The 25,356-nt window shown below is 34.7% G+C and overlaps 1 pseudogene across 1 annotated transcript; it reads left to right on the forward strand.

Annotated features, from left to right (window-relative positions):
- Positions 1 to 16,051: 16,051 nt before the first annotated feature.
- LOC147495518 (cellulose synthase-like protein G3) lies at positions 16,052 to 23,975 on the forward strand (annotated as a pseudogene). The gene is made up of 6 exons (XR_015197537.1): positions 16,052 to 16,717; positions 18,655 to 18,804; positions 18,896 to 19,021; positions 19,359 to 19,805; positions 19,930 to 20,277; positions 23,379 to 23,975. The product of XR_015197537.1 is annotated as a cellulose synthase-like protein G3 (transcript).
- The last annotated feature ends 1,381 nt before the right edge of the window (positions 23,976 to 25,356 follow it).

Consider the following 25,356-nt stretch of genomic DNA (forward strand, 5'->3'; position numbering starts at 1 on the left):
ACGGATTGGGATGGAAAATAGACGGAGGTGCTAAATTGAACCAAATTAAGAGCCCGTGATACTAATAGGTGAGAAACAAAGTACAGGTACTATTTAGAAAAAAAAAAAAAAAAAAAAAAAAAAAAAAGTGGTACTAAATAGTCATAAACTCAAGTTAGTAAATAATATGAGAGAGACACGTACAAAAATGAATGTCTTACTTTTTTGAAGGTGTGAGAGAGACACAGTTTTACTTTTTTATGATTTTTATTTGGCATATTATTTGTTTGTGGTTATGATTTAGTATGTAAGTGTACGTATATGAAATTGACGGCTAATATATGTTAAAACTTTGGAAAATAATCTGAAATGATTTTGACAACACATCTAATTCCAATCAAATTATTTTTCAAAATATTTAGGTATCAAAATTTTCGGAACATAAATATCTTTACCAAATTCAGAAAAATATAGGATCGGATCTCGAAAAAATTGGGTTTTCGGAAAATTATGGCATTCATCGATACCATCATCGAAAGGAGTGTATTCAGTGTGAAATGGAAGTACATTCATGGACCAAAATGTTGACATCAACTCAAATTCTCGGGAGCAAAATGTGCGTGTGTGTGTGTTTTTTTTTTTTTTTTTTTTTTTTAACGATTTATATATTAATTATAGCAAAATAGTCTAAATAGTCTGGACATTAGCTAAAACATTACAAGGTGGAAGAGTGATCGGATCTACAGCCTTAGAAGCCCAGGCTGCTAGATCATGAGCCTCCCCTATAGAACACCTACTAAGCCAACAAAACTTAAAAGTTCCTACAGATAGCAAAATACTCTTAATATGGTTCAACACACTTCTATATTTCCAACAACACTCCTCAAGAGGGTTCATCACACTCTGATTGTCCCCGAAAAAGGTCACCCTCTCGCACCCCATTTCCTTAGCTAGTAAGGCAGCCACTTCTGCAGCTACTAGTAATTCTGCTTCCTCTGAGGTAGTTGCACTGAAATTCCTAATTGTTGTCTTCAAAATTCCACCTCCCACAGACTTGGCTATTGCTCTAGTTGTTGCTTTGCCACTAGATATATCAAAAGAAGCATCAAAGGAGATATTAGTACTGGTGTTAGACATCTCATTATTACTACTACTAGACTCATTATATTCTACAAACAAGTTATTTGAGTCAGAGAGATGAGATGATAGACTAGCTGATTCTTCAAAGGCCTTCATAGTTCTAGTCCATAAGGCTTCTGTCTTGCTGATGATGGCTCGATCTCCTATTTTTCTACCCTGCCTCAAAAAGGATACTATTTCTGTGCTCCCAAATATTCATAAGCAACAGTAGTGCATAGATCCCCAAGCTCCTTATGTACTCCTCTATGTTCATAGTCCAGCCCAATAACTCATCTAACCAATCCTTTGAACTTCTATTTGGATACACATCCACTCTTATGCTTGTGAAAGCAGTAAACCACACCCCTCTTGTCATGCCCCGAATTTCGACAAAATCGGAAAATACTATTTGTTCCCGACTCTTCGATTTTCGAGGTGTGATGCACTCTCAACTTCCAAAAACCCATCATCTATTTAATTATTCCCATAATTTGAAACCAATAAAATTTTTAAATAAACCAAAGTTCTCTTCATTACAAAAATTCTCAAATATGATTAAGTTACAAATCTCTTTTCAACAATCCTTTAATTATAATTACAACTGAAAATACAAAAACATTATCTCAACTGAAAATCTATTGCACGTCAAGGGAAAACAAAACATATCATGTAATGCGACGCTAACGCAAACCACAAGCAACAACTAACCGTTTTAAACACTAATCCTGTCAAGACTTATCAACTGGGTTCATTTTATGAACACACCCGATAAGCAAACATACAAATCTGGTCAGCATTATAAACAATGCAGGTATAAGTAGCCCTAAAATACAAAATATATTTATACATATATATACACAATCAATAAAGCATTTAGCTCCTCCACCGAGGCGCCTTAACTTCCAACGACTAATACAACATTCTTAATTACAATGATTAAGACAGGTAGTTCCTCCACTAAGGCGTCTTAGCTTCCAATTCAATAATAATAAGGCATTTAGTTCCTCCACTGACGCGCTTTAGCTTCAAACCGTACTAAATCAACTGCATCTAATAATAAAATAATAAAACTAAAACTTACTCTATACTTATACTGGTGTAAGCCTAAACACAGAGTAGGTCACACCTGCATAAATAATCAACTCAACCGACCCTTCTGCAAAACCATTGTGAATGCAACATAAATTACAATAAATTATTTATTAAAGATTTAACGTACACTTTGATATATCATCACTATTATTGTTAGAGTTTCTTCAGGTGTCTCTAGAATTACGTCGTCTCTATGTTTTACCTAGTTTCCCTGACTACCATAATCGCTCTCCAACGCCGAACATGTACATCCACATGTCTCCCCTCACGTAATGAACCACTCCATGTGTAATTACCCTAAGCGGGATATCGCATACCAAGTAACCCCCACACGACCGTCATTATGTGTGTACTGCCACTATTCTGCATAAAATATCGCGCGTCTCGTTCTAATTTTGTGAACGAGAAAATCAAGACACTATTCAGTTATGATTGCCCAGCACATGGGTCAATCAACATCTTATATATACACCCTATACAAGGGCCAATCATATCACATATGCCCATCACAAGGACCAAATCACATGAGTTGTGGTAGCTAGGTTTTAGAATTTTTGTTACGTAATTTATTCAGGTGTCATACATATATATCTCATAATCATTCCACACTCTATCAGGTGCCAATAAAATTATTGCACTAAGCCACCATATTTGAAAATATCTCAATACATCTCATAACAACTTTCATTCTTTCACGTGCCAAATAAAATATTGCACTAAACCACAATCCCGTGGGAAATATCCACAAATATTATTCTACCTCAGCTCATAGTAGCATCTCACAGACATAATGATGGAGCGTTTATATTTATTTCTCAAAGATATTGCATTTAATAGATAGCCTAACATATGATATCATTTAACAGAACAACAATTACAACATACCACATAATGTCATAATTGCTCCAAACGTACCGCATAATATTTTTATAGCGTTTTAAGAATATCATTTCTCTTAAAATTTCAATCTCGTCACGTGTCAGAAATTGCACAATATCAACGTCAAATCTTTCTTAGATAATGACAAACCAATTTATACAGGTTTCCGCAATATTCTATCATTGGACTTGTCCATACAATTTACAACATAAAAAGTAACGTAATTAAACAGTTAATAGTCCACAATCAAGGTCCAAAACCAAAGTCCAAGAGTCTAAACATTTAAAGACCCAATTGGATATATTTTAATGTATATGGACATAACCCAAACAAAATAAAAACTGGCACAAAGAAAACACTAATTAGTTTCGGCCCAAGCCCAAAAGTCTAAAACCAACCAATTTATCCAACCTGACCTTGGGGACATAAGGACCAACCCACATAAAATGAAAACTGGCCCAAAGAACTTAAACTGAAACCGGCCCAAAGAATTTAAACTAAACTGGCCCAAAACACAAATGGGTTCGGCCCAAAGAACTAAAGAAAAAATCAGTTTCGACCCAACCAAACAAAACTAAAAATGTTGGCCCAAACAAAACAAACCCACTTAGTTCCGGCCCAAGCCTAACTAAGGCCCAACTAAGGTCATCTTCCTCACCTTATCTCACCAGCAGCTCTTCTCCACCACCAGCCACCACCGGCCCTCCCAAATGACTAGTTGGTTCGGCCCAACTAACAAAATGAGTTGTTCGGCCCAACCCAAACCCAACCAAGGATCATCTCCCTCACCAGCGCCAACAGCTCTCCTCCACCGATCAGCCACCACCAATCTCCACCAATCTCCACTCACCACCCCTCCAAACCTAACCGGAAATATTCCCCATCAAAACCCCTACCACTTTACTTAACAAAAAAAACTCAATTCATGACTTCAACAATTCTTCATCAAAACTAAATCGATATCTCGACCTCAATTAACGCCTGTTCCAAGCTTCAACTACACTCTCCAACACCCAATCAAACCTCAACAACCAATAACCAACCAACAATTCCAAATCACAACCACAATAATTCAAATAACAAGAAAAAAATAATCAAAACAATTTCTTTGTTTTAGCTTTAGCCGCCATTAACGACCTCTAAGCTCCAACCATTAAATTTCATGAGTTTCACAGTTCAGCAAAAATAACGAGGAAAACAATATGCTAACCTTTAACAGTTTATCAATTCGATAGGAAAAAAAAATTGACAGTAAGCATAACCAAAACTATATTGAGCCGGAAACAAAACTATGACAATACCCGTAGGTTCGGTGAAGAAAATTGAAAAAAAATATAACCACTCACCAGTATCGCGAAAACGAAAATATAAAAAAATTACGTGAGAAAACCAATCCCAAGCTAACTTGCACAATCCGCCCTGTCTCTCTCCGTTCTTCTTTTTTTTAGAAAACATTTTTTTTTCAGAGACCTTTTTAAATAATTTTACATGCCATATATTAGCCTTAGTATAACACCCCGTGTTTTAATTCTTTTATTTTCTTAATAATAATAATAATAAAGATAATAATAATAGATAATAGATAAAATAAAATAGGATAAGTGTTAGTGGAAATAGGAGACATGGGTTTATGGGATAAACCTTCTTCCCTATTTCGGGGGTTTTGTTTTGAACAGAACAGAAAACAGAATAGGGTTGGTCAAAAACACCGAGAGAGTTTTTCAGAAAAGAGAGTTTCACAGAGAGGAAAGAGAGAAGTTTCTTGCTGGAGATTTTGTTGGGAACAGGAGCGCGCTAAAGGTGAGTAGCTATTTTGCTATATCACCGGATTTATAGTTTTCTAATATCAGTGTAAAACCGCCTAATGTTTTTTTATATAATCGTTTGAATCGTTGGGACTTCGAAGTCGTCAACGGCAAGGCCGAGTCCAACAACAAGGAATCGCCCGATAATTTCATTTGAACCTTTATGTTTATGTTTACTGTGATACTGTGGGGGCAGTGAAGCTCGGAGAAAAAGCGTTAATGGTGGCCCGCAGTAATCGCCCATTTTATTCAAACCTTATTGTTTGTGTTTGGTTGTGGACTGATGATGGGGTCGAGTGGGGGGGTGAAGAAGAAGCGAGGAGGCTTTAATGGCGCCCGAGCCATTATTGTGGATAATCGGGACTTGGGGTTTATGCATTTTAAAATCGTTTGAACTGTTTTGTTTTGATTTGGTGGGTTGTTGATGTTGGATTGTGTAGTAGTGTCGATTGGAGCTTGGAACAAGCTTTAATGGTGGCTGAAATTTGTGTCGAGATCTAGTTTTGGGGAAGGTTAGATTAATTAAGAATTGAGTTTTTGGTGTTTGACAAAGTTGTAGGGGTTGTTGCAATGAGTCAAACCGATATGAGGGAGAAGGGATTAGTGGTGGCCGGCGTTTTGGTGGCTGGTGGTGGAGCTGCTGGTGAGAAGATGATGAACAGTAAATTTCGGGTTTGGGCTTTGGGCCGGTTTAGATGGTTGGGCTTTGGGTTGGTTAGTTGGGCCGAAATGTTTTAGTTTTGGTTGGGGCCTAACTTGTTTAGTTGGTTGGGCCGAAATCCATTTTTGTTTTGGGGTCGATATTAATCTTTTAAGCTTTGGACCGGTTTAATTAAGTTTTGTTTGGGCGGACTAATTTGGCTTAGTCTATGGGCCGATTCGGTTGATGTTGGGCGGTTTTGTTTTAAATTTGTGGACCCGTTTAATTTAAAGTTTTGGGCGGTTTGATTCAATTTTTGGACCTAACCACTTAACCGCTTTTTGGGCGCTTCTAATATTGCTTGGGGCCGTCCATAGGACTTAAAATAGATCTAATTGGGTCTTTAAATGTTTAGACTTTCGGGTTAAAGGTTTGGGCTTGGCTAGTTAAGGTCCGAACCATTATCTTAGTCATGAAATTTGAGCCATGCGACTTTTGACCTTTAAATTTGAACCCATGAACCATGGCTATGACCTGAACTTGTTGAATATAGAAACGATAGTTTGACTTTGACAATGAGGTGTTGACTTTGACCAGAGTTGACTGTTGACCAGGGTTGACTTTGACTAGTTGACCCAATTTGACTTTTTAACTCGGATTATGATTTGGGCTATTAGGATAGGTCTAGGGCTTTTTGCATGCTTGGCTTTAGGCTAAGACCTTTATATATACGTGTGTATGTGTATTAACTACTATGTGTTTTTGTGGTATTTTATGATATGCAACGTTATGACACTTAGACATCCATATAATTAATAATAACGTAAACCAAAAATAGAAGAAATCAAGATACTCCTTCGTTCTCTGAAATGATATATGTAATAACGTTCAATAATGCGTAAACAAATTTACCGCACTCTTTTAGAACTCTCTACGCCTCAAGTTTTGGAATTTAGTTTTATGACTGTTGATGTCATATGTTAAGTGGGCATTTATTGAATGTGTCATAAATAGTCCGTTAGCATTATATAGGGGTATTCATTGAATGTGTCATGAATGACCAGATTCTTTGACCCCCTGTAGAGGAACTAAGGTATATTCGCCTCATGGGTTAGTTGTATTCTTTGATTATGCGAGTGTTTGGAGTTGACTTTTGAATACCTAATATAATATCTACATATGTTATATAGAAGTTCTAACTTTCTTTTGCAGGAGGGTAGGACTTAATAACATTTTGTCTTGAGGGACGCTGGTCCTACCCTTATACAACAATGGATATTGGTAAGTATTAATTCAAGTATTTAGATATTAAAACGAATTATTAAAATGAGTTAATAATATAGAAGTTTTGCTTGAGAAGAAACTATCTTGGGTTGAAATGACGGAACTACCGCCTTCCAAGCCGAAAAAGATTTAGTTATGGGAAATATAACGTGATTGTTTGGATAATTAAAGTATGATAATATTTATATGTGGTTAGTCTACTCATACCAAAAAATTCCATTTTTGTCGACGATGTTTGCTTTGTTTTGCTAACGTGGGTGTGTTCTTGGGAACATAGGTGGAAGGCAAATGAACCGCTGTGTGATTATTGATTCTCACCGAGCGGTCCCGGGAGTTTAGTTTATTAGGTCCGATCTTTTAGAAGGATGTAATAACGTAGGTTACATTTTCATATGACATGAAATACAATATTGAAGATCTGTTATTCTTAAAGTTTGTTTATGTTTGTATTGGGATGGAAGAAAGTTTTTAATAAAGTGATAGTTGAGGAATTTGGAGGCTATTATTGTTAAGTTGATTCTTTATGATGTGGGTTTTCGGGTTTTGACATGTGTAGTATCCACCCCGTCATAGCCTGGGTTTCTAGACAATTGAACCAAGTGATGTTTGAGATATTTATATTTCAAATATTCATTTATTTTAATTGTTTAGAAAAATCGGATTGTGACATTTTTGGTATCAGAGCTTAGGTTAGCCTAGATAGTGAAGGTCTAGGTGATCCTCGGATTGTGGTGAATGGGTAGTAGGAGTGTTTCTTTGTGGTATTTGGTTTGGCTTGTTGTTTTGTGTGTACTTTTATAGTGGAATGTTGGGATATGATTAGGAAAAATAAAATGTTGGTTGTTTTAACGGTTAGTTTCTTATGAAATTTATAATCGAAATTGTTCAGCATGTTATAGTGTTGTTTTCCTAACAGAGTTTTCGATTTTAAGTAAGTATTGGCTAAAGAAGAATTGTTATTTTAAAATTTCATAATTGAGTAAATTGGAATTATCCAAGGAATAAAGAAACCCTTTTGATAAAGGTTGGATTTGAAATATTTGATATTGTCCAAGTTATGTATATCGTTGGTGTGTGATCCAATATACATAACATCTCTCTGTATGCATCGTTGGAGTTTGATCCAGTGGGTACATGTACATCGTTGGAGTGTGATCCAGTGTGCATACCACACATCGTTAGTGTTTGATCCTATGTGATGGTAGAGAGTTAGTATGCATCGTTGGTGTGTGAACCAAAGTGTATACTTGCATATCGTTGGTGTGTGAGCCATGCATGCATCACATTGTAGGTGTTTGATCCTATGTGATGGTGGACATAGTGTAGGCGTTGATAATATGAATCGGTCTATCGTTTATATTTTTATTTTTTCAACATGTGGTGTTTGTGAGACACTGAGAGAAATGTTGATATATGTGTAAACACTAAGGTGGTGGATAAAACATATGAGTTTTTAAACAAATAGTTTTGACAAGAAAGATCGTTAAAAAGGAAATTATAATATGTATAATTTTTAAACGCTTTGGATTAGTTGGGAAATACTAAGAGTGGAACTAACTGCCTCGGTGTGAGAGGAACTACATTGCCTTCTTAGTATGATTTAACTTGAAGAATATGGGTTTTGCTAAATTGTGAAATAATGGGTTTACTTAAGTGTTAGCAATTGAAGAAATTAATTACGTTTATTCTTTTGAGTTGTGTATGCTAGCGATATATCATGATTTCTTGGGTTCAATACGTATATAGACACACTTTCAAAGTATGTGATTTGAATATTAGTATGTCTAACTATATGATATCGTATATGTGTATTTCTTTTAAGGTGTGTATACTTGCATATACATGTATGTCTTATTTTAATTGTTTGACGTACTGTTTGTTTGGTTAATCTACACTCTACCTTGAATCTCGGGATGAGATCCTTTTAAGGTGTGTATATTATAACACCCCGTGTTTTAATTCTTTTATTTTCCTAATAATAATAATAATAAAGACAATAATAATAGATAATAGATAAAATAAAATAGGATAAGTGTTAGTGGAAATAGAGGAGACGGGTTTATGGGATAAACCTTCTTCCCTATTTCGGGTTTTGTTTTGAACGTAATGTAAAACATAATAGGGTTGGTCAAAAACACCGAGAGAGTTTTTCAGAAAAGAGAGTTTCACAGAGAGGAAAGAGAGAAGTTTCTTGCTAGAGATTTTGCTGGGAACATGAGCACGCTAAAGGTGAGTAGCTATTTTGCTATATCACCGGATTTATAGTTTTCTAATATCAGTGTAAACTGTCTAATGTTTTTTATATAATCTGTTTAACCGGCTGGGACTCTAAGTCGTCAATGGCGGCGTCGCGAGTCCAACAACAAGGAATCGTCCTGTAATTTCATTTGAACCTTTATGTTTATGTTTACTGTGATACTGTGGGGGCAGTGAAGCTCGGAGAAAAAGCGTTAATGGTGGCCCGCAGTAAATCGCCCATTTTTATTCAAACCTTATTGTTTGTGTTTGGTTGTGGTGATGAGGGTCGAGCGGGGCAAAGGTGAAGCTTCGAGGGAGGCTTTAATGGCTAACGCATATTTACGTGATAATCGGGACTTAGGGTTTATCGTTTTAAAATCGTTTGAACCGCTTTTGTTTGGATTTGGTGGGTGGTTGATGTTGGATTGTGTGGTCAAGTCGATTGGAGCTTGGAACAAGCTTTAATGGTGGCTGAAATTTGTGTCGAGATCTAGTTTTGGGGAAGGTTAGATTAATTAAGAATTGAGTTTTTGGTGTTTGACAAAGTTGTAGGGTTGTTCTGCAAACGAGTCAAACCGATATGAGGGGAGAAGCGGATTAGTGGTGGCGGCGCTTTGGTGGTCGTGGTGGAGTTCTTGGTGAGAGAAGATGATGAAACGATGAAATTTGGGTTTGGGCTTTGGGCTTTGGGCGGTTTAGATGGTTGGGCTTTGGGTTGGTTAGTTGGGCGAAATGTTTTAGTTTTGGTTGGGGCTAACTTGTTTAGTTGGTTGGGCGAAATCCAATTTTTGTTTTGGGCGATATTAATCTTTTAAGCTTTGGACCAGGTTTAATTAAGTTTTGTTTGGGCGGACTAATTTGGCTTAGTCTATGGGCGGGCCGATTGATGTTGGGCCGGCTTTGTTTTAAATTTGTGGACCGCTTTAATTTAAAGTTTTGGGCGGTTTCAGTTCAATTTTGGACCGAACCACTTAACCTTTTTGGGCCAGTTAATATTGGGGCCAAATTCATTGGACTTAAAATAGATCTAATCGGGTCTTTAAATGTTTAGACTTCCTGTTCTAAGGTTTGGGCTTCGCTAGTTCGTCCGAACCATTATCTTAGTCATGAGCTGAGCCATGCACTTTTGACCTTAGCCATGAACCATGGCTATGACCCTGAACTTGTTGAATATAGAAACGACAGTTTGACTTTGACAATGAGGTGTTGACTTTGACCAGAGTTGACTTTGACCAGTTGACCCAATTTGACTTTTTAATTCGGATTATGATTTGGGCTATTAGGATAGGTCTATGGTTTTTTGCATGCTTGGCTTTAGGCTAAGACCTTTATATATACGTGTGTATGTGTATTAACTACTATGTGTTTTTGTGATATTTTATGATATGCAACGTTATGACACTTAGACATCCATATAATTAATAACGCGTAAACCAAAAATAGAAGAAATCAAGATACTCCTTCGTTCTCTGAAATGATATATGTAATAACGTTCAATAATGCGTAAACAAATTTACCGCACTCTTTTAGAACTCTCTACGCCTCAAGTTTTTGAATTTAGTTTTATGACTGTTGATGTCATATGTTAAGTGGGCATTTATTGAATGTGTCATAAATGGCCTGCTAATGCTATATAGGGTATTCATTGAATGTGCCACGAATGAATGATTCTTTGGCCTATGAGAGAACCAAGGTATTCGGGCCTTGCGGGTTAGTTGATTATTTGATTATCGCGAGTGTTTGGGGTTGACTTTTGAATACCTAATATAATATCTACATATGTTATATAGAAGTTCTAACTTTCTTTTGCGGGGAGGTAGGACTTAATAATATTTTGGGCGGACGCCGTCATACCTTTATACAACAATGGATATTGGTAAATATTAATTCAAGTATTTAGATATTAAAACGAAGTTATTAAAATGAAGTTAATAATATAGAAGTTTTGCTTTGGTAAACTATGCTTAGGTTGAAATGACCGAACCACCTCGCCTTCCAAGCCGAAAAAGATTTAGTTATGGGAAATATAACGTGATTGTTTGGATAATTAAAGTATGATAATATTTATATGTGGTTAGTTACTCATACCAAAGAAATTCCATTTCTCACCCATGCTTGCTTTGTTTTGGCAACGTGGGTGTGTTCTTAGGAACATAGGTGGAAGCGCAAAGAACCGCGGGCGTGTGATTGGGATTCTCGCCGAGCGATCAGAGTTTTTAGTTTATTAGGTCCGATCTTTTGGAAGGATGTAATAACGTAGGTTACATTTTCATATGACATGAAATACAATGTTGAAGACCTGCTATTCTTAAAGTTTGTTTATGTTTGTATTGGGATGGAAGAAAGTTTTTAATAAAGTGATAGTTGAGGAATTTGGAGACTATTGTTGTTAAGTTGATTCTTTATGATGTGGGTTTTCGGTTTTGACACATGTGTAGTATCCACCCCACATATACCCCGTTTCTGACAATTGAACCAAAGTGATGTTTGAGATATTTATATTTCAAATATTCATTTTTTTAATTGTTTAGAATTTACTGTGACACTTAAATTTTTTAAACTTCGATTTTTTTCCAAATATTTATATTCCTACTTATAGATCGAATATTATTCTATATTTTAAGTAGTATATTTATTATATACCTTTATTTACAAACTTTCCGAATACTTTAAAAATCTATACAAAATATTCAAAATTCAAAAATACTAATTTTTCTTTCTTTCTTTTTCTATCAAAAAGTCAAACCAAAATTTCTAGCCTATTAACCACGCATTAAATATCTAATCCAAAAATATTAAATATTGTAAAAATAATAATGTAGAAAAAAATAGGGGTTTTACAAATCCACTGGCATTGAAAGAAGATATGCTAATGTGTTAATGAACTAATGAAGTGTTTTTATTTTATTTTATTTTTCGCACAAGCTCAACCTTTCAAAAGATCTTCATATAATCAGATTTACTTCCATCTCTCAATTATTAGACTTAACATGGCAAAATGTGGTGGTTGTCCTATTTATTAATTTAGAAATTATTGTGACCATCAGGCCATGTGTGTTCCGTCGGGTCAATTTTAAATGTTTATTTTTTCTTTAGAAAAGCTAGTGTGTGCATGTTGTATATGGTGTAGTCAATCTAGGCCACTCATAACAACAAAAGGTGCGTGTGCATCATGAAGTATTGTGCAAGGGCCCAGATTCATGTGTACCGGTGCAGCCTGAGTACTCTAGAACTGCTATTTTTTCTTAACCACATGACAATATTTTATCCAAAAATAGGGACCACGTAGCAATTTCGGTGGGTTGTGTTAGCCTTTAGGTGTCTTGATTTTTTTTTTCCAACATTGATTGCATATAATACATATATATACTGTATAACTAGCATCATGCACACGTGCTACACACGTTTTAACAATATAGCCGCCTTGACATATGCTATTCACACATCTGCCACGGACAAAATTCCCTTATGCCCACAAAAACAAATCCAAAATTTGGAAAATTACCGTTTTGCCACTCCCAAAAGTTTAAAAAAAAAAAAAAATCTTGAAATTAAGAAATTGCCACAATCAAATCACAAAATAACGATTCCACCACTATACACAAAACAGTAGATTAGTGTCCGTCATAGGGACATAAATGTCATTTCTCATGTTAAAAAGAAACTTTATAACACTTGTCAAACATTGATAGTCCGTTTTTTGACAAAAAAGAATAAAGTATTAAGCCAAATTACCTATTTACTCTTGTGAAACAAAATCAATATTCTTCATATCCCATACTTTTCTAATATAATAAAATATCGTGCATTTGGTGGTGAGATATTGTTGTTAGGTGTTGGTTGTGTGGTACACGTACACATGTACTGCATATTCTGTCACATCATTAGGTTCTTAGGGGAAACAATTAATTGAACTAGCAAACAACATGTGCTATGCACATGAGAAAAAAATATTTAGAATACGTGGGGCCCACAGTTTGGAGAGAGAAAAAAAAACACAATCTCTCTCTCTCTTCTTATATTTTTTTAATTATTTTATTCTAGTGGGGTCCACATAAGAGATAAAAAAAACCAAAAATAACAAAAAAATAAAAAAATAATGTGTAGACACTATTATGCTTGGCCCACCGTTTTTATCTTTAAGACTTAAACATTCAAATATTTACTATTATGCCATCAATTTTGGTTTTTTTAAGTTTTTTAAAATCAGATATTTACCATTTTGCCCCTGTGACGGACACAAATGTAACACCAAAACACTATTCCTCTTACCCCATATTTTTATAATATAGTAAGATGTGACTTTAATGATTTCACGGCCATTCCAGTACTAAGCAGTTAAAATCGGTTTTCAAAACGTACTAATCCAGTGATATGCGATTAATCGGTTAATGGGTGACTTAATCGGTTATACCGGATATATATATTTAATACTTTCAAAATATATAATAGTATAATTATACGAAATATTTCTAAATAATTACCTAAGATACAACAAAAAATTTCAAATTCTCGTAATGACATCTAACTAACTCAATTTTAGAGTACTGCATAGATGTCAAAGTCAAACCTATGTTGCACCGACACGGACGTGGACATTGACACTGACGCGGCGACTCGGTTATATCTCAAAAAAGTAGGACGCAGACGTGGCAAAGAACGCGGAAATTAATTAATATTTATAATTTTATTTTGTATAAATTAAACATTGAAAACTAAATTAAATGTATCAACATTCATAAATTCAAAACTATTAAAGATAAATAGTGACAAAATTAAGTTTAATATTTCCTAATCAAACTTTAAAAACATGTCATAAGTCTTAAAAAAACAAAAAAAATGAAAAAATTGAGTTTTTTTAATATTATTTTGATTTATTTTTAATTTTTTTAGGTCAAAATCAAAGCTGCCGACCACCATGTTGATCCGGCCCTAACTCGCGTCTTGACCCGCGTCCAGTTTAGTTGACTGCGTCTTGACCATGTTGATCGCGTCCGACGTGGACACAACCTATTAGAAGGTGCGTTCGTGCTTTAGAGTGTCAAACACAACAATAAAGTTAAATATTTAAAGGAATAAGAGAAAGAGAAGCGATAATATAAGTAATACAATAATTTATATATTTAACTTTCGTTAATGAGGAAAAAATTAAGTAAATTCTTAGCTTTGTATGTTGATTATGTTATATTATTATTAATGCGGTTTAAGAATCCAATTCGTTAATTTTACGTATATTTTTGGGTGGGGAACCGATATTTTAAGTAATTTTTTTTCTCAGTTTAGCGAGAAATTGGTCATCTCGACCAATAAATCGGTCAATTAGTGATTAAATCGGGTCAGTGAGAAAAGTTTAAAAATCGGTAAAAAATAATTGGTTTACATGCTATATGCGATTAATAGGCTGAGATGATCGACCGATATTGATAGCATATATTCCAATATAACCATCTCCAACGTCGCCCGTTTACTCTTCCAAGCCAAAAAAATGGTACAAGATATAGGGTGTCTTCGTTAATTTGTTGCCATTTTTGTGTAACATTAATTTAATAGTGTATAGAGGATCATGAATCATATATCGTTTCACATTATATAAAGAATGTAAATAATTATCAATAAAAAATATTGTACATTGATCCATAGCAAGAGTGATGTGTTGAATCTGATAACAAATAGCAAAACACCGTTTCTCTTCCAAATATTTATTTTCTTTATTGTGTTAATTGTTGTGGTGTTGAAATATGAGATTTCTACACTCATTTATAAAAGATGGAGAGAGGACGGTGGTTAATCTTCCAAGATTTTTTATCTCCCCTTTCCCATAATAGGTGGAATAGAAAATGTAACATTTTTCTTTTAATTAGCCAATGCAATTAAGACATGAGTAATATGATATTTACTTAGGAGTAACCCATACATCAATTTAGAAACCAAAAAACTATAAAGTTTTGAGTTGTTGACCACTTTATGGAGGATATGATATAGTGGTATTTGGACTATTATATCATATCTTACACCTTGAACCATTTTTCTTGTTATATCATTTTTTCATTCTTTATAAAATCATAACGATTTTTTTTTACTTAGGATGATAGTCGGTATGTTTTGCTTAGGCGCTTAGCTTAAGCTATAGTTTGTGATTTCAACGGAATTTTTGGAATTCCGATGAATATTTTGGATTTTGAAAAATTCGAAATTCCGATTCAAGAGCCGGAAAATATAGACTTTCAGAACATATTCGAAATATTACAGAATAAGGGCCGGAATTCCGATTTTTAAATTTGTCGGAAATTTCGGATATTCTAAAATCTTGAACTATGGCTTAAGCACAACTTCAAAAACCTTGTACCCATGACCCCCATGTCGTCACCGACTCTCTGTCTCTATAATCTCTATAATTTTATTTCCGGTGGTAGGAGATTCTTTGGAACTCCAACAAATCTACTGCAAGGAAACCGATCCACATGTACACTCCAACCGGAAAACAATGGAATAATTTTGCATACAATAATGTAACTCAATTTCCCCAAAGACTAATGATTGTTGGAAAGAAAATATATTGTCGGACTTAAATAAAATCTAAATGGTGAATTCTGACTTATCAATGAATGCAAATTTTTTGTTTGTTCTAAGAAATATTGTCTTACATAAACTTTGGCAGTTTGCAAGCTAAGTTGCCTCGTTTGACTTTGATATCACTTCTTACAAGAGTTTGAATGCGCGAGGTTACTTTATTGTGCCTCAATTTAATTTGATTTGATGATGTCTTTGCCACATGATGCTTGTTTTTTTGCCATAACTACATCGATCCCACATATATCAAGATCCACACACACACACATCTATATATATATATCACAAAACCTGCTTGCAAGTCACCCTTACTAATTATTAAGTGCCATGACATACAGTATAATAATCTCCTTGTTATGTATACGTACGTGATGATTGTATCATCGATAAGTACTTGTTATTTGTTAATCGTTTGGTCTATAAATATGTACTCCTCAGTCCTCAGTCCTCAGTCCTCAGTGCTATAGAGTGGAGAGTAGTAGGCTAGTAGCTAGATCGAGCAACAAAGATGAAAACCTCAAGAGAGAGCAAAAATACAATCTCTCCACTGCACACATATCAACCCCTCCCTCTCACAACTCTAAACCGTGCATTTGCAGTAGTTTACACTTGTGCTACTTTAGCACTCTTCTATCACCATATCCTCACTCTCATCTATTCCACCACCTTGCTCTCCATCTTTCTTCACCTTTCCTTACTAGTCTCTGATGCCATATTAACCTTCATGTGGGCTACAACACAAGCCTTTCGTATGCGTCCAATTAAACGTAAAGAGTATCTAGAAAACCTTCCTAGTATTGTTGATTATAAGGACTATCCATCCTTGGATGTGTTTATATGCACAGCTGATCCATACAAAGAACCTCCCATAAACGTTATAAATACTGCTTTATCAGTTATGGCTTATGATTATCCAAGTGACAAGGTTTCGGTCTATGTATCGGACGATGGAGGTTCAATGTTGACTCTCTTTGCTTTCATGGAGGCAGCGAAGTTTGCAACTCATTGGTTGCCATTTTGTAGAGCGAACAACATAGTTGACAGATGCCCTGCGGCGTATTTTCAATCGACTCATGCCCATATCCGCAGCTCTAAAACAGAGGAAATAAAGGTAATCAGCCAAATAAGTTAGCTAAACGAAGATATAGACATTGGACATACACCAATTTCCTTAGCAGTACAGTAGTAGACTTGTAGTATTCAACTTAGCCTCGACATATTATTAATTAAAAAAATAAACAAATAAACGTAAGGCTTCGACAAGGGTACTCCTGCGACAAATCAATCTTTAATTAAGTTGGGGCCATTTGCATTGGCAGTATTCTAGCTTTTTATTTCTTTTGTTACCGAATGGAGAAAAAAAAAAAGATACATTTCTTTAGACCAGTTTAACAAATCAGCAGAAAACTGATTATCAAAAAAAAGAAAACTGATTATCGACAGGTACAGTGCAACAAACAGATTAGTAAGAAAGCAAAATCAAGTAAAACCACAGAAAAGACAAACAAGAAATGAAAAACAGCTAAACCGCAGGGTGCTATTTTCTATTTGCATTTGTACTATCGAGTTTACACCCGCACATAGACTTATTTGATTAGAAGGGCAATTATTAGACTAAACCCACCAAAGTAAGTAACAGTTTAGATTAAGCTCTTATTGTTTAAATAATTAGACTTCTTAAATACCCATTTTGGTTGATATTTCATTTAATTCCATAACTGCCTCTATATTTTTTTCCTTGATTACTTTCGTATTCTAATTTTGCTAACATTACCACCATATATATACAAAATTATAACTCAAGTACCAAGAATTTAAAACGATATATTCTTGGTAAATTGTTCAAACTATATTGTAACCCCTTCTACTCATTATTTTTCTTATGCTACAATTCAATAAATTGTGATAAATGACCATTATCTTCAACAAACATTATAGTATATTGTTCTCTCTAAATATAACATTTAAAACTTCTAATTAACTTACCTAATTAAAAATATGACAATATATATATATATATATATATATATATATATATATATATATATATATATATATATATATATATATATTAGTCTCTAAAGCCATTAAGAATGTCAGAGAAGTTGGAAATGGGGTTAAGAAGAATAATTGGTGGGGTGAGGAGGAATTCAAAATGTATACTTATTGAGTTTAAGTATTTTGAATGGAGAATCTATTAAAAAAGTTTGTGGGATGGTTTTAAAGAACAAAAATACAAGTGAGCTATTTTGAAACAGAAAATTTTAATTTGGGTTAGTTACCCCACCCAAAAAAAAAAAAAAAAAAAAAAAAAAATTGTAAAATCCAATGGTAATGTTTCTTCATGTGAAAAAAAACACACTTTATTTTATAACCGTTGGATCTTGCAATTGGGTGGGGGGATATATCTAATTACAACTATTAATGGAAAGAAATTCCTAATTAGTCTTTTTAATTTTTAATCAAAATTCACTCAATTCAATTTGTTTTGGACTAATAATTAGATGAATTAATTATTTGGAGATTGAAATTGAATATTATTGGATTTACTTAAAATTGGGTAAATTATTGGTGTTGGGGTTATGAAATTTGGACTGTGATTGATTGTATTGTGGGTTGGAGTTGTGCTGCTGATTGTGGACGACAAGTGATCAGGGAATTGTGTCAGGGAAGATGGAATTTTTGGACTTTCACATACTCTTATTTAGAAAGTCCAAAAATGTTGTGTCAGTCCTGAAACCTGTAACTTGAAACCCATCATCACCATTCAACGTAATAAGTTATTGGGCCCTGCAATGATATTGAGATATTCAAAAGGTAGTTGGCAATTTGACGACATATTTTATTTCATGTGGTAGATAGATAAGTTGATCATAAATTCATACTCATGGCAACTAATTACGGGGTAGAATGATAAGTTGATCATAAATTCATAATCATGGCAACTAATTACATAGAATCGAATTCATGCGTGATCAATTTGAGTTTGTATTTGCCAGCCGGCCGCTTTTTATTTCCTGGGTCCAATTCGTTAATTATGTGTTGCAGATGATGTACGAAAGCATGAAAATGAAGGTGGAAAGTGTTGTTGATAGAGGGAGTATTGAGGATGAGTTCATCACAGGCGAAAAAGACTCCGAGGCGTTTAAGAAATGGACGACCGAGTTTACACGGAATGATCACCCTACAATAATTCAGGTTTCGTTCTCATGAAGAATTTAAGTAGTTGAAGAATTGAAGTCTTGAAAGTCCTCCAAATTATAACAAATATCTTATTTCTCTTCATTAGGTTTTGCTAGAGAGTGCGAAAGTCAAGGACATCACAGGACATCGCATGCCAAATCTTGTGTACATTTCCAGAGAAAAAAATAAGACATCACCACACCACTTCAAGGCTGGTGCACTTAACGTTCTGGTATGCCTTTTAGTCCAAACAATCTCTGCAAAGTTCCTTTTACTAAAATGTTATTTTAATTGTCTAAATCTGATATTAGAGTCAAAGTACGACTGTTCGCTTTATTTTCACATCAGTCGATCAGTCGTTGTCTTTCTAAAGTTTGAAATCGCACATGGTACTTTCTGTTGACTTCACATCGTTACCTCACCTAATTATTATGCAGAGCCAGTTTTAATATAATATGCATGTCAATTACCTATTATTAGTATATTATTAATGCATCATATATGCATGTTAAAGTTAAATTCCACAAAACAGAATTAACTTCCTAAACTATTTCAATGTTGCACCCAAGCTTCGAGTTTCAGCGACCATGACGAATGCACCAATGGTCCTAACCCAAGACTGCGATATGTACTCGAATGATCCACAGACACCCCTCCGCGCACTTTGTTATATATTGGATCCTACTAAGGCATCATCAGATCTGGCCTACATTCAATTTCCACAGCGCTTCCATGGGATTAACAAAAACGATATCTACGCCAGTGAACTAAAAAGATTGTTTCAAATTAACCCTAGAGGAATGGATGGGTTAGCAGGTCCTAATTATGTCGGGAGTGGGTGTTTCTTTCTTCGTCGAGCTCTATTTGGAGGTCCATTGTCTGCACTATCTCCTGAAATTCCAGAATTGAATCCAAATCATGTGGTAGATAAGTCTATTCAATCTGAAGCAGTTATGGAACTAGCTCATAACGTAGCAAGTTGCAAGTTTGAGGATCAGACTAATTGGGGATCCAAGGTACTGCGCATTTTACATTTCTTGCATGTACAAAATTTCCATTGTGAGTTTGTGACCCTGCTTACTAAATGCACAAGATTACATGTTATGATACTTATGGTTTGGACTATGAATTGCTGCACAGATGGGATTTAGATATGGGTCTTTGGTTGAAGACTATTTCTCAGGTTATCGACTACTATGCGAAGGATGGAAATCAGTGTTCTGTGATCCAGATAGACCAGCATTCCTTGGTGATGTGCCAATCACTCTCAACGATTCGCTTAGCCAGACCCGGCGGTGGTGTGTGGGCCTGTTAGAGGTTACATATTCCAAATACTGTCCGATAACGTTTGGAGTACGGTCGATGGGCTTATTCATGGGCTTAGCCTTTGCTCACTACGCTTTCTGGCCCATTTACTCCGTCCCCATCACTATCTATGGGATTCTCCCACCCTTAGCTCTCATCAACGGAGTATCCGTGTTCCCCAAGGTACGTTTATATCTCACTAACTAATCATTAAATACGAACTAGGAGATTGGTGGAATGATAGTGAATTCACCACGAATCCAAATATTAAATATGTTTCCGATATGTATCGCTATATGTAGTAACTTATATATATCATAGATATTGTTAGGAGCTCAACAACACCCTGCGAAAGAAATAGACAAATGGCGTATTTGATGCATAAACGAAATGTTCCGTGTGAAACCCTCTTTTTGTTTGCCAACTATTACAAAGTCTTTTTTCATCAAAAAAATCTATTCCATTTGTAATGTGCAGCATGGGAGCCAACCAATTAGCTGTCGGACACCATTGCCACCTTTTTTTTTTTTTTTGGGAGTGGTTATATGAACTCCACCTTATACTCATAGTGACTCCAAAGCTACTCCAATTTTAACAGTAGACTTAAAAGATGAATTGAGAGCTAAACTTTTGTGGAGATATATATCATATGATGGAGAATACTCTTACAAAAAATCAGCTCAATTGAATACGTTTCATATTGTCAAAAGTTATATTGAAATTAAAAAAAATATGAGCCGTTAAATAATTTCATAACATTATAAACGATTTTTGACAAAGTTGTACATCTTCAAATGAATTGATTTTTTGTGAGGATGATCTCTATTGTGTGGAGAATATCTCTACTAAAAATTAGTTTTTTAATTCATTGTATTTTGTGATGGAGTTTTTTTGGAGTCATTTAAAGTGGAGTTCATATAACCATCATTTTTTTTTTTTTTTTTTTAATTTGATTCAACCTTTTCCTATTGGTCCACCCCCAAAAAAACATGGAGCGACTCTCAAGGTCAAAACTGCCAAAAATGTAATGCTCAAGGACACATTTTTTTTTCGTAACTCACAAGGACCGGGTAGATGAAATGTCAAGTATACCCTTGACGCGAAATAAAAAACAAATCGGGTAGATGAAATGTCAAGTATATCCCTGACGCAAAATAATTAACGGCCCGGCCCATACGAAATGACCTGGTGTATTTAGTATGAACAATGATTGTTCATACCTTTAAGCAGGTGTGAACACTCATTGATCATACCCCCAATTATAAACATTAGCTATGAACAATGACTATTCATACCTATTGGAGCTATGAACAATGATCCAATAGGCATGAACATTGATCCAGTTATGAACATGGATTGTTCATACCTATTTGGGAGTATTAAAAATCACTATTCATACATCAAAAGTGTTCATACATCAAACATGAACAATCATTGTTCATAACTATTTTTAATTTTTTTTTCAATTGGTAGGTATGAACATTGATTGTTCATAGTCCTTGGGTATGAACATTGATTGGGTATGAACATTCAATGTTCATAGTCCTTTGGGTATGAACACTCAATGCTCATAGTCCTTGGGTATGAACATTGATTGGGTATGAACATTCAATGTTCATAGTCTTTTGAGTATGAACATTCGATGTTTATAGTGAACATTTAATATTCATAGTCCTTGGGTATGAACATTGATTGGGTATGAACATTCAATGTTCATAGTCCTTTCATGTATGAACATTCGATGTTCATAGTCCTTGGTCCTTTGGTATGAACATTCAATGTTCATAGTCTTTGTGTATGAACATTGATTGGGTATGAACATTGAATGTTTTGGGTTAACATTCAATGTTCATACATCAATATATTGTATAAGGTACATTCACCTATTTGGATATGAACAATCATTGTTCATACACCAGCAGAAGTGTTCATAGTTAAATGACAGAAAGAGTAAAATCGGAAAATATTTATTTTAAATCCGGGCTATTTGTCTTTGAGGGTTATTTTCACGGAAAGGTATAACTGGCATTTAAAAAAATATAAAAAGGCGGGGCCAACTTATTTTGTCCTTGAGGGTTACTAATTTTGAAATAGTGGGTTCATGAGTTACTTTTCCCTAAAATTTGTCCTTGTGAGTTACTCACAAAAAACCGTGTCCTCTAGACTTCATTTTCCCCAAAATTGGGCCTTGGGACAAATTTCTTGTAAAAAAAACCTCGTCTTATTTTTTTTCTCCAATTTCTCTCATGGCCCCACCCAAAATCAAATCCTGATTATTATTATTATTTTCTCATAAGGCCCCACACATCTAACAAAAAAAATCGTGTAGGGGGTGTAAAACGGTCCGCCCGACCAATGCTAAAATTATAAAGCCCTAACCCTCACCTCAAACCCTCTCTTAGGAGTATTGAGAATCATGTTTGATTACTCTCTTAAACTCTTTTTATTTATAATAATCTTGCTAAATTTATCACGTTTAAATAATAGTTTTTCTCAATCTCGACTTTGGTTAATGTACTTAATTAATAATTTAATTAAAATTTATAAGATAATAAAATTCAAAAGTTTTTCCAATAAAAAAAAAAAAATCAAAAGTTTCGTTATTAGGTTCTATATGTGCCGATGTATTCCATGAATCAATAAGAAGTGTATATGAGACCAAATATGATGTGGTGTTGTAGGTTGTAAAATAATTTGAGTTTGATTAGTTGAAGTTGATTAAAAACTTCATTACCATATAACAAAGATCATATCACATAACTTTGATTTATATTTGATTCTAGCTTATACATAGAGAAGTGACTTTGGGTTCATATCTCGGCAATAGAACAATTTGTTCTTTTGAACTAGATTTTTCATGTAACATTGGAGGAGCCTACACAAGGCACTAACTTATGTAAAATATATTTTTCATTTTGCTATTTATAGAGTTACTTTTTAACAAAATGTAAATAAAATTACATAGAGAAGTTGTGACTTGTGAGTGCCTTAACTGCGGGGCCTTGTGAGGGCTTTAGAGAGTCGGCCGCCCTCATGCTTCCATATCTAGACTCTGACTCTAAATTTGATGACTTTTTTTTTTTTTTTTTTTTTCACACCACGATTTGATCCCCATGACCAAACTAGCCAATAGTCAACCTCACTACCAACAGATCAATGGGGTCGTGGTTTTTACACCCCTAGTTGCATATGTGGCTACGTGCTCAAAACTAGTATTATTAAAAGGTGCTTCAAGTCATATATCTTTGACACGTTTCTCCTTGCTGGTGAAAAATGTAATGCAGGTATCAAGCCCTTGGTTTTACGTGCACATGTTCTTGTTTCTTGGGGCATATGGACAAGATTTTTTAGATTACATTATAGGAGGAGGAACATTTCGTCAATGGTATAGTGATCAAAGGATGTGGATGATCAGAAGTGTGTCGTGCTACCTATTTGGATTTATAGATTACGTATTAAAATCACTAGGCATTTCTGCTTTTGGATTCAATGTAACTAGTAAAGTGATAGATGACGAAGAAAGCAAGCGATACGAACAGGGACTATTCGAATTTGGAGTTGCGTCTCCCTTATTTGTGCCAATAACGACGATCGCACTAATCAATTTGGTAGCATTTATTGTAGGGCTCGATGAAATATTCGGACATGGAAAACCGGAGAACATTTTGGTTCAGATTAATCATGTCCGGGTTTGTATGGTCAATTGTCGCCAATTTATGAGGCCATAATCTTAAGGGTCGATAGAGGAAGAATGCATAAAATGGTTATTTTTCAATCCGTCTTTTTAGCCATGGCTATGTACTTAGTAGCTTTTTTCACACTTAAAAGTCAGAAAGTTTAATGTATATTTTTGTACTTAATAAAGAAAGTATTTGTTGTTATGTGTTGTGTGGGCGTGTAGCAACCTTTAATTTATTTTTTCGATAATACCATATATATTAATAATAAATCTGAAGGACTACAGAGATGATATTTTGTTCCAACATACAACTAGGTAGATTACAGACTTGAAGCTGGTGGTTAGTTCATCTAGCAATTAAGTGTGCAACTCCATTAGAGGTCCTACTAATCCACTTAAACTTACAAAGAGTAAAGAAAGTTTAAAGGTTTGTTGCATAAAACTAAAAGCCATGAATAGGTAGAGCTATTAAAGGCTTTGATAACATCTGCATAGTTTCCTTCCAAAAGTATTTCAGTCCACCCAGAAGAGATAACAAACAAAATTGCAACTTCATCCGCCACCATTTCTGCTTCCTCTACAGATCTGGCTTTGAATCTTCTAGTTGTTGCTCATACTACCTTCCCCATAATGTCCCAATCTATGCATCCAGCTGCTGCCCCTCCTAATGTTGACTGGAAAGGCATCAAATCTGATAGTAATACAATCATTAGTGATAACATGAAAAATCGAATCAAAATCAGAATGCTCATGTATAGAATGTTGAGTAATATATAGTTTAGGGTTTCAGAGTTTTAAAGTTTCCTGTTAAGAAATATTTTAAGCATTTCTCTACTTCCAGAGTACTCCTCTTGATAGTCCTTTCCCAAATTAGGCATTCTATGCTTAAACCTGGTTTCATTCCTTGTAATCCATATGTTATATAACAAGTAGCAAGCCTTGATACCAGCCTGAGATGTATCTTTGTCTTTGCTGTGACACCATGTCATAAACCTTGTAATTAACCCAATGTTTCACCTGAGTACAGCCTGGACTCTCCATTCTAAGACCTGAGTCTGATGAGAACCACATAGCTCTTGACCATACATTCACAATCAAAGAACAAGTGACTATCAGTTTCCAGGGTCCTAAAACAAAAGTAGCAAGAGAAGTCACCAAGTATTTTCCTTTTGCAGCCAACCTATCACCCATGGATAAAACATTCATGTATAGCTTCCATAAAAACATTTGGATATTGGCTGGGAGCTTGGATTTCCATAAGTGCTTTATAGTTTGGGAATTAAAACTAGAACTCTGACCTACATCATTTATTTTAGAAATAAACTTGTAGGCAGATTTCACAGTAAACTCCCCTGTCTTTTCAGCACTCCACACCATTCTATCCCTACCAATGCCCAAAGGTATAAGCACATATTGAATCTTCTGAACCAAGAAAGGCTGAAATATAAGGATAACTTAACATCATCCTGTTAGGAATACTTTAATCCTAGATTTTTAACATGCTAATCTATTATTGATAAAAAAAAAACCTTTAAAGCTGAAATTGGAGATTGACAATAAAGAAAATCTTTCAAAAACTAAAT

The sequence above is a fragment of the Coptis chinensis genome, chromosome 6 (assembly GCF_015680905.1).
Source record: "Coptis chinensis isolate HL-2020 chromosome 6, ASM1568090v1, whole genome shotgun sequence".
In the NCBI taxonomy this organism is placed as follows: domain Eukaryota; kingdom Viridiplantae; phylum Streptophyta; class Magnoliopsida; order Ranunculales; family Ranunculaceae; genus Coptis; species Coptis chinensis.